The sequence below is a fragment of the Pteronotus mesoamericanus genome, unplaced genomic scaffold (genome assembly GCF_021234165.1).
Source record: "Pteronotus mesoamericanus isolate MK-2021 breed Mesoamerican mustached bat unplaced genomic scaffold, CSHL_Meso_final contig_44, whole genome shotgun sequence".
Lineage (NCBI taxonomy): Eukaryota > Metazoa > Chordata > Mammalia > Chiroptera > Mormoopidae > Pteronotus > Pteronotus mesoamericanus.
In genome coordinates this window covers 5716336-5730574 of record NW_026555166.1, presented here as the reverse complement: position 1 = coordinate 5730574, position 14239 = coordinate 5716336, and the positions used below count along the sequence as shown (strand labels likewise).

Here is a 14239-nt window from a genome sequence, read left to right as displayed (position 1 = left end):
TTTTTCTTTTTGCAGTTCCGAATGATCCTTTTTTGCTACCTTGTCTTACCAATCACTGATTTGATCCTTGGCTTCATCTACTCTGCTGTTTATTCCATTTAATGTGTTCTTTATTTCAATTATTGTATTCTTTATTTCTAACTGGTTTTTTAAATGGTTTCTATCTCTTTGTGTAAGTTTTCACTGAGTTAATCTATTCTTCCCCTAAGTTCATTGAGCATACAGAGTTGTGAATCCTGGATCTGGTAGATTGCTTGCCTCCATTTTGTTTATTTTATTTTATTTTTCTCGAATTTTGTCCTGCCCTTTCATTTGGGGCATGTTTTAAAAACATGTTTGCTTAGTGCTTTATCTCCATTGTAACCCTGTGAAAACTTTGAGAAACAAGTATGTAAGAACTGGCATTCTAATCTCCATTTTAAAGATGAGTAAACCAGAGCCATAGTGCTATGTTGGTGAGACCAGGGTCACCCAGCTCATTAGTAGCTGTATCAGCTAGGGTCCTGGAGGGCACACTCCAACTGGGTAATTTCAGCAGATTTCAATAAAGTGGGGACAGGGTAAGGGGAAACCACAAGGAACAGTGTGGTGCTATGCAGAGCTACCTGGACCTGCAAGGGAGAGGGGAAGGCACAGTTGTCAGAGCCTAGGGAGAGAAACCTGCAGTAGTAGGATATAGCAGCTTGCAGAGACCTAGGAAATCAGGGGAACTAACACTCAGCATGCCTGTCCTGCTGAGAGATCCTCATTGGCCTCAGTGAAACCAGGTAGCCTGTTGAAATCAATATAGATCTCTCTCCTCGGGCATAGAACAAGTTAGACAAGAGTAAGGAGTGGCTCTGGGGTGGGTTAAGCAAACTAAAGATATCCAGCACAGATGTGACCCATGGTTAAACCTCAAAATTCCTGTCTTCTGTTTCTTCCCATGTGATTTCCAGAACACTGTGGCTTACATAGAAGATCCCTCCAGAGATCACCATTAGGTCCACCACATTTCTCAGCGTTAAACTTTAGACTAGTTTCCTAAAAATTTTACTGTGATATCAACTTCTACATGAGGACACACTAACAATCCATGGGAGCTGCAAATCAAACTGAGTCAGGCAGCTGGCATTTAGGCCTAGCCAAAATGGTGGGCTGGCAGGTTGAGAAAGTTCATTCTGAATTCATTACTGGCTCTTGGCCATCACATGTTGGCAGAAATGTTCTAGAGTCTTTAATCAGCTCCACTGGGCAATAGCCACAGGATGACAAAGTTTCAAGAAGAAAAGTATTTACTACCTTTTGCATCTGGCAATTAAAGTATCTTGAAATATAGGCTCTGTCTCACATCATTATCTATAACGAATGGTATCATTTGCACTTGACTATTCTGGCTTTATTTCTCTGTAATGCCCCTGGCATGAACTTTAGGTTTTATGAAAAGGAATCACCTCAGACTGTTGGAATGTTCTACCTTGGATGAGTTTTTTACTAACCTTTATTCTTCGTTACATGAGGGCGAAAGTCATAAAAGGGTTTACTGACAGCTAAACCCAGGAACTATTAGAGTAGTTAATGAGAAATGCAAAACCCAATTTCTCATAGAACACAAACTCACCCAGAGGTCATGGAGAAAGAACTCTCAGTTCCTGTCCCAGCAGAATTCTTTCCAGAGAAATGAAGTTATGGTCACATGTAGCGCTTATGGTCTAAGTGGTCATGTTTCTAAAAGAAGCATAGTTGCTAGTGTCTACAGTAACTTTGATACAAGTTTAATAAAACCACATCACTCCCTCCACCCCTCACCCAAATAAAGACCTATGTACTGTGCATTTTCCCCCAGGACTGAGGAAGGTTTTTTCAGCTCTACTCTTAAGCAGTTTCCCTAGTACTATTGGTATTGACTGAAGAGGCACAGAGCTAAACCAATGGATTCTCATGGCAGGGGCTCTGGCACAGTAACCTCCTTGCTGTTTCTGCCTCAGGGCTTTTGTACTTGCTGATTGCTCTGTCTGGACCTCTCTTACCCCAGATTTCTGCATGGGGCAAATATATACCCAGAAGTAGAATTGCTGGATCTAATGATAGTTCCATGTTTAATATTTTGAGAAACTGACTTTCTGCTTTCTACAATGGCTACACAATTTCATATTCTCCCCAGCTTGTGTAACCTGCTTATACTTATATATTTTGTGAAATATCTGTTCCCATTTTTACCTGAATGTAACCTCCAAGAGGGCAGAGATTTTCTTTTCAAGTGCCTGGAACTTTGTTTGGCACATGGTATTTGATCAATAAGTATCTGTTACATCAATGCTACTGGTCTGACTTCATTTGCATTGTCATGAAACCCTTCAATGCCCAGCTTAATACTGGCAGAGTCTTTCTTGGCCCACCTTGACATCCCTCTGGCAATCCTCCCTCCTTTCTGCTTTGAGTTCATCCATGAACTTTCCCTATCTCTCCCTCTGAATTTTAAGCTACTTAATGTTAGGGAACGTGGTTTGTTTATTGTTGGTCTTTTACCATTTTTCTGGCCCAAAGGATATATGCTTAACATACACTTACGAGAGGAATATTCTAAATATTCAGGCTAACTAGTGAGGGTGTAATGGCTAGGCCTGAACATGCCAGAACTCTCTAAAACCTCTCCCCCCACCAAAATCCCTGGCTGCATGTTCTTGGCACATGCCCATTCTCTGAGTTTAGTTTTCCTGCATCTGATGAGGGGATTGGACCAATGACCTCTTAGGTTTCCTTATAGATGTTAGGTATACTGTGGGACTATCTCTTTTGCAGGAAAAGAAGTAGAGTCCTCATCTTTGAGAATCCATATCTGATATGGACAAAATAAATATGTAAAAAAGACTAAGGACTCAAAAAAAGCCAGAGTCTAGAACAGTTCTTGTCTAGGTGGACAAGTATACCCAACCTCTCCCTTTCCTAGTCCCACTCCCTACTACTGGAACTTCAGAGTATGAAGAACCAGGAAACTGGTGGAGTTTCCCATTCTTGTTAAGAGGGGAAAAAAAAAACCCCAAACCCTTATGCTCATGTGATTTCACTGGGTTATTTTAAAACTGTTTCTTTTTCAGCTCCATCCCCAGTGAAATAATATTTGCAAGGAAAAAGTGAACTTTGAGGTTTTTTCCTTTTTGCTCATTTATTTATGTGTAAATGATTGGAGTAAAATCTCTAAAGGACTGTCAGTCCTGCCCACCCCATTCCCCTCCCCTCTTACTTCCTAAGAAAGACTTAAAGAGTTTCTACCCAAGACTGGAATGTTGCCATGACACTTAAAGCTCTCCATGTAATTTTCAAAATCTTTTCAAATCCACGAACAATTGTGGACCAAAAAAAGGGGGGGGGGCTCTGTTATAAATCTAACTGAAAGTAACCTCACAGGGTGATCAGATCATAAATTCCTAAGTGGGCAGGTCATGGTGGATAGTCAGCTCCAGGACTATAAACTCCTTGCCTTAAGCAAGCTCTGTCCACTGTTCTTGTGTGTTTAGGTTAACACACATTTTAAAAGCCAGAATAATCCTCTTTTTTCATGCCCTTTGGAGGTGTAACCACCCTCAAGAGAGCACATAATCTTGTACACTATCCTGTAATTCAATCATACAGATTTCCTTACCTTGCTTTCTCCTACTTTCATGTAATCTTCCTCAATTCCCTCTTTAATTCCAAATGTATAAAGGGAACTGCAAAATTGTCATTCTCCAGAGCATTTGAGACCTTGCTTTCTCATGTTGTCAGTTTGACTCAAATAAAGTCTTATAAAAATTCTCTGCAGGTTTTTATGTTCTTACATCGACAAAATGCACTACCAATAGTCACAGATTTGTAAAACAAATCACTCTAAGACAACATTTTATTCCTACCCCTTGCCTTCCAGTTTTACTCATATGAATACATAGCTTATATTGTGGTGATCAGACCATAATCCAACCTTGCATTCCACATTTTCTTTTTATAGCTATAAAAAATACACATTTCCCCCATGTATTCTTCTTAAATATCACAATTTGGTGAATCTAGGTCAAATCTATCACTGATTGATTGCCCAATGAATGGGTACTGGACTATATAAGATACAGAAAAATGAACATTGTCCCTGCTCTCAAGTTTACAGTCTCCTGGAGAGATAAGACATAGATGCACAGAACAGCCCCAGACAGCCAGTAATTACATGGAAAGATGTGTGGTACAGACAACAACACACCCATGGTAAGCGGGCATTCTAGGTAGTGGAGAGTTTATCAAGAGTTAGGAACTGAGGAAGGCTGCCTCCCCCTGAAGATGAGAGAGGTGATTTAGCTGTAATGAGCAGCTTTGAAGAGACAGAGGGAAGGGAGGGGAGAGATGGTTCAGATAGGGAAGATGGGTGAAATGTGCTAAATATGAGAGACCTACAGTTAGTTTGGGGATCCCCTGAGAAAATTAGCCCCACACATATAGAAGGTGAGTTTGTTGGGGAATGGTAAGAATAAGGAAGAGATAAGGAGTTTCCTGAAAACTAGACAGAAGTATGAAGTTGATGTGTTTGGTGTGCAAGAGGGGTATATGGTAGAATCATGCAGTCTCATTGGTCTGGCAGGTATAGTTTGTTTTTGAGATGAAGAGCGTTTATCCATCGATGTGTAACCAGTAAGTCAGTGGAGATTCAAGATGCTGAAGAGCAGGAGGTCACAGGGAAGTCAGCCCCAGGCCTTGGGAAAGAATGGCACGCTGAGACTCACGATAAACACACAGGTCAAGTCCAGACCTTGCCCTTCTGGTTCACTGCTCTATTGCTGCCTAGAACAGTGCCTAGAAGTATTTGTTGAATTAGAGTTAGATCAAGCCTAATTTTGCAAGATTTCTGTACAAAGTTTAGCAAATCTTTATTTCTTCTCCAGACCTCAGTGTTACCTCCCTATGATGGAGTTATTTTGTCAAGTGCATCTCATGGTCATTTAGGGCCAGGTTAACCCAGGAGGCCATGTGAGTCTCAAGAGCTAATAATCCTGGCCTTACTGAGGATTAACACTTGGGGTAGATGACTTGCGATTCCAGCTAGTCATCTGGCAGCTGCTTCTTGCCTCCTGTCAGTTAATGCCTGTGTTTGAGCCTCTCTGGGGTGGTAAGAGGATATTGCCTGAAACCATCAATAATTACTGCTGGAAGGGAGCTTACACAGCAGCACATGTGCCCTTGTCATTAGACAGATGAACTGAGTCAGGCCTGAAGGGAGTGGGATTGATTCAAACCACATGGCTCCCTGGTGTCAGCTCAGAGGCCAGCCTCCTTTATGCAAGAATTTAATGACTATTACTGAGTGTGTGCTATGGGTCAGGTACTGCGTCAGTGCTGGAGATGCAGCAGTGAGCAAACAGACAAAACCGCTGAGGCCAATAGTCAATGAGATACAGTGGATGGTGAGAGATGCCAAGGAAAAAGCAGGGGGGAAATAATGGGGGCTAGCAGCTATAGAGAAGAGGGTGGTCAAGGAAGGCCTCAGTGAGAACATGACTTTAGAACAAAGCGCTAAACAGGAAGCTGGAGGGAGCATGAGGCTTCTAGGTGCCGAGTAGTGCAACGACCCAGAGGCAGGAGTGAGCCTGGCATATTCCAGAAACAGAATGATGTGAGAGAAGAGTAAGAGGAAATGGGGCCTGAGGGATAAAGGGCCAGCTGAATAGTCTCAGAGTCTGCTGTGAAGCCTTTGGCTTTGGTTCTTCCCACTCGCTGCCTGTACTCTAATTCATGACCCTCCCTTTTCCTGTTGACTCTCAAGGGCGCCGGGACTTCTGTGGGCAGAGGGGAGAATGCGGCAGTCAACAGGACTCTTCAAAGCACATGGCAGTGGTGTGGGCAGCTGTCTGAACCACCTGTCCTAAGCTGATAGGACACAGTGGCCTCCAATTTCAGGATAAGGAGAAAGAGCACAGATGCAAAGTCAAGCCAAATCAGGTGACTATGTAGATTCTGCAAAATATTGGAGGAGAGCAAATTCACAGCGGAAGCCAGTGCAAAGCGCAGGGTCAGAGTTCACTCAGCAGCATTCCTGCCTTGGCTGAGTGAAAAGTAGAACCAGATATATTTATGTAGAAGAGCCTGGCAAGAAGTGATGCCCTAATGATGATCCATTTTATTAATTCAGTCTTGTAATTTTTAGTGTTTCATGCTTGCTGCCAGTGTTCCATGCTCACCTGCCAGGCTTCTCCTCTGACTAGTTTGTCATGGATGAGTGTGAATGCCAGGCCATGAATGGGCAACTCAGGCAGTTGGTTGATTAACATCATAGTTTTAGAACAAGCTCCTGCCTTCCAGGGCTCCCACTCTCCAGAAGAAGCTGTTATGCACCTTGGGGCAGAGCCAGAGGGGCAGATACACTTCCCAGGGCATCTCAGCCTCTCCTGGTGATGAGGCCCCTGTTCTCTGTGGGTGGCCCGAGAAGAGTCTGGGTAGAATCAGAATCCAGGGCCAGACCACTATCAGAATTTGTTCAAGTTGGACTTGAACTCTGGCTCTGGCAGTGATCTATGTGCCCCTCTATGTGCTCTCATCTATGTGTCCCTCTCCCTCCCCTAAGAAGGCCCAGTTCAGGAGTTAAAGTTAACTCAATTTCATAATCACTTATTACTTTTTATCTGCCAGGCACTATCTGTTGTAAGAGGTAGTAAGATAGAAAAAGCATGCAACTTCACTTCAGGGGTTTTGAATATATTATATATGTGGTGGTGGTGGTGGTGGGCGAGTGTGCACGTGTGTTTGTGTGTATATTAACCTACACATGCTTCTGGGGGGGGCAGCCTGAGATATTAGTAAGAAGAATCCTGAACTAGTGTGAGGTGGACTCATCCCAAGTCACTTGGGCCTTTGGGTCTTCTAGGAGTCTTGGCTTCCATTGCTGTTCAGCAGCAATGGTGAAGCTTGCTTGATCTGCACTAGAAGGCTTATTGGGAGGATCGGATCGGACAATGTCCATAAATGGTAAAGGACTCAACACACACAGGGCATTGTACACTCATGAATGTTCACACTGTGTATGTGAACATAGAAATGAAGTTATTACCATGAGCCAAGAAGAACACACTACAATCCAAGAAGGGGCAGCAATGAGAGCAGAAACCTCTGAAAAGGATGCAGGATGTCGTTTCAAATGCACCTCTATATGTGGGCGTATGGGCTGATATAGGGCTGTGCACTGCCCAGACCCCTGAAGTTCCAACCCTCCAGAGTCCTCTTAGTTCTCCAGCAGAGCAAGAGTTTCCCTCCCAACTCTCAGGAAGCTGCCTGTTCCCCAGGTCAAGGCCATCATTATTGTCAGCTATAGACATTATTGAGTATGTACTAAGAGTGGGGCATTGGGGCCACAAGGAGAGCTAACATCTATGAAGTATCCAGTAATACGTTCACAACAGCATGCAAGCATTTCACAGTCACTACTTCACTTTATTGTTGACTATAACTCTGCAAGATAGGAACGGTTATCTTCATTTTACAGAATAATAATAAATAATTTTTATTAAATGCTTACAAAGTATTTAACACATATTAATGTATTTAATCCCCACAATAGCCTTGTGAGGTTAATACTATTATTATTTATCCCTACTTTTTGGAGGAGTAAGTTGAAGCAAACTGAGGTTAGGTAATTTTCCCAAGATTACTGATATGTAGTCATGGCCAACTGACTGCTTTTGCTCAGATTAGTTCTCTGTCTTTCCTAACCTCTGTGCTATATCACAGAGGACCACATTTCCCATGCTCCCTTACCCTCTGGCTTCCAGGTTTATTCAACCAATGGGAAGCACCGGTGAAAGCTTAGAGAGAGGAGAGGAGCTAGGGTATTTCTCTTCATCTCTCTCTCTCTCTCTCTTCCTCTCTTCTCTCCTTCCTGGGGAGTCTCTGGAAACAGCTATGTCCCCTACATGGCTCCAGTAACTGTTCTACAGGCCTCCCTCTGTGGTCCCAGCTCCCATCAGGCTGCCTGTGTGAAGTTCTGGATCCCACCACACAACCCCTACTCTGTAATATTACTTCCTCCTCCTCCTCCAGTTGTATTCCCCATACAATGCCTTCCTGTTCTTGCATTAGGCTTCTTAGTCCCTTTGTCACATTTCACTAGTTCCCTGTATTGAACCCCTTCTGCTCGAAAGATGGAGAAGACTCCATTTTCCTGGGTGGACCATGCTGATACTCAGATAAAATGATTGTAGAGTCCTAAATCTTAATCTTTACAGGTGAAAAAACACACTCAGTTTTACTCTGGGTTGTAAAACTAATGAAGTACAAAAAAATTAAGAAAATTGGGAAGATAAAGAAAAATAAGGCCTGGCTGGTGTGGCTCAGTGGATTGTGCACTGGACTGCCAACCAAAAGGTCACCAGTTTGATTCCTGGTCAGCGTACATGTCTGAGTTGTGGGCCAGGTCCTCAGCTGGAAGCATGCAAGAGGTAAGCGATTGATGTTTGTCTCACATATGGATGCTTCCCCCCCTCTCTTCCCTTCTCTCTGAAAATAAAAATAAATAAAATCTTTTAAAAAAATAAAAATGAAAAGATATCCTTCTAAATATCAAAACAGACCTTGAAGCTATAGTAATAAAAACAATGTGAGGCAGACACAGAATCAATAGAACAAATCAATGGAACAGAATACAATCTAGAAACAGCTGCAGAAATAAAAGAATATTTTACTTGTTAAAGAAGACATTTCAAATAAATAGGGAAATGCTACTAGAGGGATTAATTGACCCATCAATTTGGGAAAAGACCCTAAAATAAATTCCACATAGATTGGGGAGTTAAATCATATGAGAGTACTAAAATCAAGTATATGACTTCTTTTCCCCCCAAGGTTTAGGCTGAAAGACTGAATCTTTAAGCAAGACTGAAAATACAAAAACTATAAAAGGACAAAGCTGACAAGTTTACAATTTATGTAACAATTTAAAATTTCAGTATGGGAAAGAACTCAAAGCTCTAAATAACTTCTTGCCTAACTGGTTTCGTTCGGGATCTCCACAGTGCTGTGAAAATAGGAGGGAAGACAGCACTCGGTTTCCTGTGTGCTTTTGTTCCTTGAAAGGAGAAACTACATTTCTAGCCCTATGCTCAGCTCTAGTCACAAGGAGCCAACTCGCAAAGGTGGGGCGATCCTGCCTTCTTCCTCATGGGTGGCTTTCACTGAGTCCTTAAGTTGCAAAAATGAGAAAAGCTCAAGCCAATGGTGTTTGGAAAGTGGAGATGAAGAGGGCAGGAATTTTGTGCATTTGTTAAGGAAATTTATCCACTCGGCCTACTTTTTGCTCATGACTGCTTGGGAGAGGGATAGAATAGAGGAGGTTCCGAATACCTGGGAAGTGAGTATCCAGAGCCTTGTGAGGGGGGAGACGTCACCCAGAGCACGACAGCCCAGCAAACAGTTAGTTCTTAATTAGCTTATGTTAATAAGTGTGAGGCTTTTCCTCTTACAGAAAACTTTAAGCGTAGAATGTCTTTACTTATATTCCTCCTATGGTACAGACTGGGTCTCCATTTAAATTATTTTGAAAATCATTTGAGTATTTTTTTTTACATTAATAGTTTTGTGAATTAGAGTCTTTATATTTTAATATATATTTTATTGATTATGCTATTACAGTTGTACCATTTTTTTCTCCCCTTTATTCCCCTCCCCTCGAACACCCCTCCCCCCAGCGTTCCCTCTGCCTTAGTTCATGTCCATGGGTCATACATATAAGCTCTTTGGCTTCTCCGTTTCCTATACTATTCTTAACCTCCCCCTGCCTATTTTGTACCAACTATTTATGCTGCTTATTCCCTGTACCTTTTCCCCCATTCTGCCCCCTCCCCTCCCCTCTGATCTCTATTTCTATGATTCTGTTCCTGTTTTGTTGTTTGCTTAGTTTATTTTTGTTTTTTAGGTTCAGTTGTTGATAGTTCTGAGTTTATCATTTTACTGTTCATAGTTTTTGATCTTCTTCTTTTCCTTAGATAAGTCCCTTTAACATTTCATGTAATAAGGGCTTGGTGATGATGAACTCCGTTAACTTGACTTTATCTGAGAAGCACTTTATCTGCCCTTGCATTCTAAATGATAGCTTTGCTGGGTAGAGTAATCTTGGATGTAGGTCCTTGTCTTTCATCACTTTGAATACTTTTTTCCAGCCCCTTCTTGTCTGCAAGGTTTCTTTTGAGAAATCAGCTGATAGTCTTAGTGGAACTCCTTTGCAGGTAACTGTCTCCTTTTCTCTTGCTGCTTTTACGATTCTCTCCTTATCTTTAATCTTGGGTAATGTAATTATGATGTGCTTGGTGTGTACTTCCTTGGGTCCAATTTCTTTGGGACCCTCTGAGCTTCCTGGGTCTCCTGGATGTCTATTTCCTTTGCCAGACTGGGGAAGTTCTCCTTCATTATTTTCTCAAATAAGTTTTCAATTTCTTGCTCTTATTTTTCTCCTTCTGGCACCCCTTGTTCAGATGTTGGAACATTTAAAGTTGTTCCAGAGGTTCCTAAGCCTCTCCTCATTTTTTTGAATTCTTGTTTCTTCTTTCTGTTCTGGTTGAATGTTTCTCTCTTCTTCCTGCCCCAAATCATTGATTTGAGTCCTGGTTTCCTCCCCTTTACTGTTGGTTCCCTGTATATTTTCCTTTATTTCACTTTGCATAGCCCTCACTTTTTCCTCCATTTTGCAACCATACTCATCCAATTCTGTGAGCATCCTGATTAACAGTGTTTTGAACTGTGCATCTGATAGGTTGGTTATCTGTTCATCACTTAGTTCTATTTTTGGAGCTTTGATCTGTTCTTTCATATTTCTTTGTCTCAGCTGCTTGTTGCATTGGAAAAGGCAGAGCCTTAGGTATTTGCCAGGGTAGGCAACCCAGGTTGCTGCTTTGTCACGCTTTATGTGGGAAAGGGGGAGCAATGCTGCTCGCTTGGCTCTATGCCAGCTTTCAGTCACTTCCCCCACTACCCACAAGCAAATTTGGGCCTTCTAGTGCTGATTCCTGGGTGGGTGGGTTTGTGTACATTCTAGGACCCCGTGGGTCTCTCCAGCAGACTCTCCTGTGAGTCTGGGAGTTTCTTCTGCTGCTGTAACCCACACAGGTTTTTACCTCCAGAGGTTTTGAGGCTTTCTTTTCCCACACTGGAACCCTGGATTGTGTGGTCTGTCTCGCTCCCCAGGGTTTCTTCCTGGTTTACCCACACATAAATGTGGGATCTCCCAGTCTGCCAGCTGCCACTTTGCCTGCCCTGTCCTCCAGCCGCCACCTTGCCACACATCCTCTCTGCTCCAGCTGCCCATCTCCACCCCTCCAACTTGTCTGGATGAATGTTTCTTCTTTAACTCCTTGGTTGTCAGACCTCCGTACATTTTGATATTCTGGCAGTTCCGGGAATTTTTTGTTTTTAAATGTGTTGTCTTTCTTTTGGTTATGCAAAGAGGCAAGTGTATCTACCTATACCTCCATCTTGGCTGGAAGTCTTGAATTAGAGTTTTTCTTTATATTATTTAAATATAAAAGTAAAATAAGTTCGAATATTAGAGGTTTCTAGTCCAATTGCTAACTGGGTATTTTGCCCCCAACTCAAAACACTGGACGTTTTTGTCCAAATATACTTTGTCCTGAAGATTGTTATCCTTGTGAACATATTTAATGAAACCATTCAAATAAATAAGCATTGTTTTTGTGAGTAAAAAATTGAAAAAAAATGTAGTGAATCTATCCAAAGAATATCTACAATGCTTTTACAGAGAGAGAGAGAGAGAGAGAGAAAGAGAGAAGGAAGAAAGGAAGAAGGGAAGAAAGAAAGAAAGAAAGAAAGAAAGAAAGAAAGAAAGAAAGAAAGAAAAGAAAAGAAAAGAAAAGAAAAAGAAGGAAGAAAGAAACGAATGAATCAGTTCCAGGACATATGTGTAATATGGTCTCTTCTTTGTAAAAAATAAAATACATACACCTGACATATGTGCGTGTATTAAAAGGATCCCTCACAAGTGGTCCATAGTAGTTACCCATTGGGAAGTGGGAATAAAGAGACTTTGTTTTTATTTTATATGTTTTTGTATGCCTTTTTCTTAAGAAGCATATGCTACTATGTAATTTTTTTAAAGATTTTATTTATTTATGTATTTATTTTTAGAGAGAGAGGAAAGGAGGAAGAAAGAGAGAGAGAGAAACATCAATGTGATAGAGAAACATCAATTGGTTGCCTCTCATAGGCACTCTGACCATGCCCCAGCCAGGGTCTGAATCCAGGCATGTAAACTGGCAACCCTTCATTTTGCAGGTGATGCCCAACCAACTGAGCCACGCCAGTCAGGGTCCCACTATGTAATTTTTATTCCAGTGAAAAAATGTAAACAAAGCTAGCAAACCACAGAGAATCCAAGGTGCCCCCGACTCCAGGCTCATCTGGTCATGGAGAAGATCGGGGTGTGGTGGTGGGAATGACCACTGAGCGACGGGGAGTATGAAGAGAAAGAATAAAGGCCTCAAGGTAGCGTGGGGGTGGCCGGCGGGGTTGGAGTCCTAAGGATGAGTGGAAAGCTGAGGAGGAGGCTGGTGTTGAAGGGCAAGGGACTGAAACTTGACCCTGAGGGGATGGGAAGTGGTTGCTTTGAGGAGAATGATCCAGACAGCAGTTCCCAAAGTGTGGTTCGGAGAACCCAAGTCCTGAATACCCATCCAGGGGGGTTTTGAGGTCAAAACTATTTTCATAACAATATTAAGATATTATTTGCCTTCTTTTCCCTCAAGATATTCTGAGTAGGCTGTGAAGTTTTCCAGAGGCTGTATGACATGTGATGATATCATCAATGTTTGAAAATGTAGGGGTTTTTTTCTAACAGGAGTTGGCCTATATTCAAATAAAGGTGGCTGAGCTGGTTGCTTTTTGGTGATTAGTCAGACACCAAATCCCATATCCTCATCTGACTCCTCCAACTCTTTTCTTCAACCTTGGCTGGGGCTGTGGCTGCAGCAGGAGCAGCAGTGGTGGCGGTGGCCACAGGGACAGACAGATCAGCCAAGAGGGCCTTGCCCTTTTTCAGCAGGTGGAAAGGTGCAACCAGTCTCTGCAGACAAAGCCAAGACCTGCCTGTATCCACTGATGATAAAATGGGGTACTGAGGCAACAGCTGGGTACCCAATCTGCAGACATGCTTTGACAACGTTGCAGTCACCCTCCAGGAAGCAGGGATGCAAGGTTTCCTCTGTGATGCCAAGCATATCTGGGTTGTAGATGCTTCCATTGTCAAATGCCTGAAGGATGGTCAGCCCAAAGGGAAGGGGAGACTTGTTCAGCATGCTCAGCAGTGTGCCTTCACTGGCTCCCACTTTGCCTTCATCTTAATCAGCTGCACATCACTCATCACTCAGGATTTCAGTGGTGCCCCTGGAAATTTTAGAGGTGATGCCTAAAGCCTGGGAGAAGGCATTCTTCTTGGACCCCAGAGCCGTGTTCTGGGCTGGCACAGTGACTTCACACTGTGGGAAGGGCTGTGGCATCAGCACAAGCAGCAGCTGGCACCTTATTGTCCAGCAGCACCGTGGTGTCAATGGACATGGCCCTTCCCCTTCCCATGACTGAGGGCTGGTCACACGGCCACTGGCCATCAGGAATGTGTATTGTTTGGGGAATGGATTGTAACCCCCTCCTTATCTCCTTTTGGGAGCAGCTTCCAGTCCCGTAACTGCTTCTTGACCTTTCACACAATGAGGTAATGTAGTTTAGAGTCACGCGTAGGACAAGTGCCTCCTTTGTCTGGGACCCCTTATGAGGAGCCTCAGACTAGAAGAGGAGCAGTCTCTCTCGCACTGACCTGCCGCTGTCTGCGCACCCCCCTTGTAATGTGAGTAATAAATGGCATGTCCACATCTGCCAATCCTCCAGGTGTTTTTTTCTGAATATCACAAACACTAAGCAGCTCCCCAGTTTAAGTTTGGAGCTCCTGTGCTACAAGCATGTCCTTGATCTCAGTGGGGTCCTCCTTGGTGAACACAAAGCCCACCTTCCCCCAGATATGAGGGAACAGTTTCTCCAGAGCTGGGTTGCACATCATGGGTTCTTGCCCAGCAGCACCATGGCCTTTTAAGGAGAGAGACACGCGGGTCTGCTGCATCTGCTTGGAGCCCACATTGTCTGCCCCCACAATAAAGCATTTTGGATAATCACCTTGAAGTTGGATGATCTTAGGGAAGCAGCTGGACTTCCATGATGTCTGTTTCCCTAGGCATCGTGGTAGCACACCAGGCAT

The 14239-nt window shown here is 43.0% G+C and overlaps 1 pseudogene; it reads right to left on the bottom strand.

Moving 5' to 3' along the window:
• Positions 1 to 12887: 12887 nt before the first annotated feature.
• Positions 12888 to 14239, bottom strand: LOC129073991 (60S acidic ribosomal protein P0-like; annotated as a pseudogene).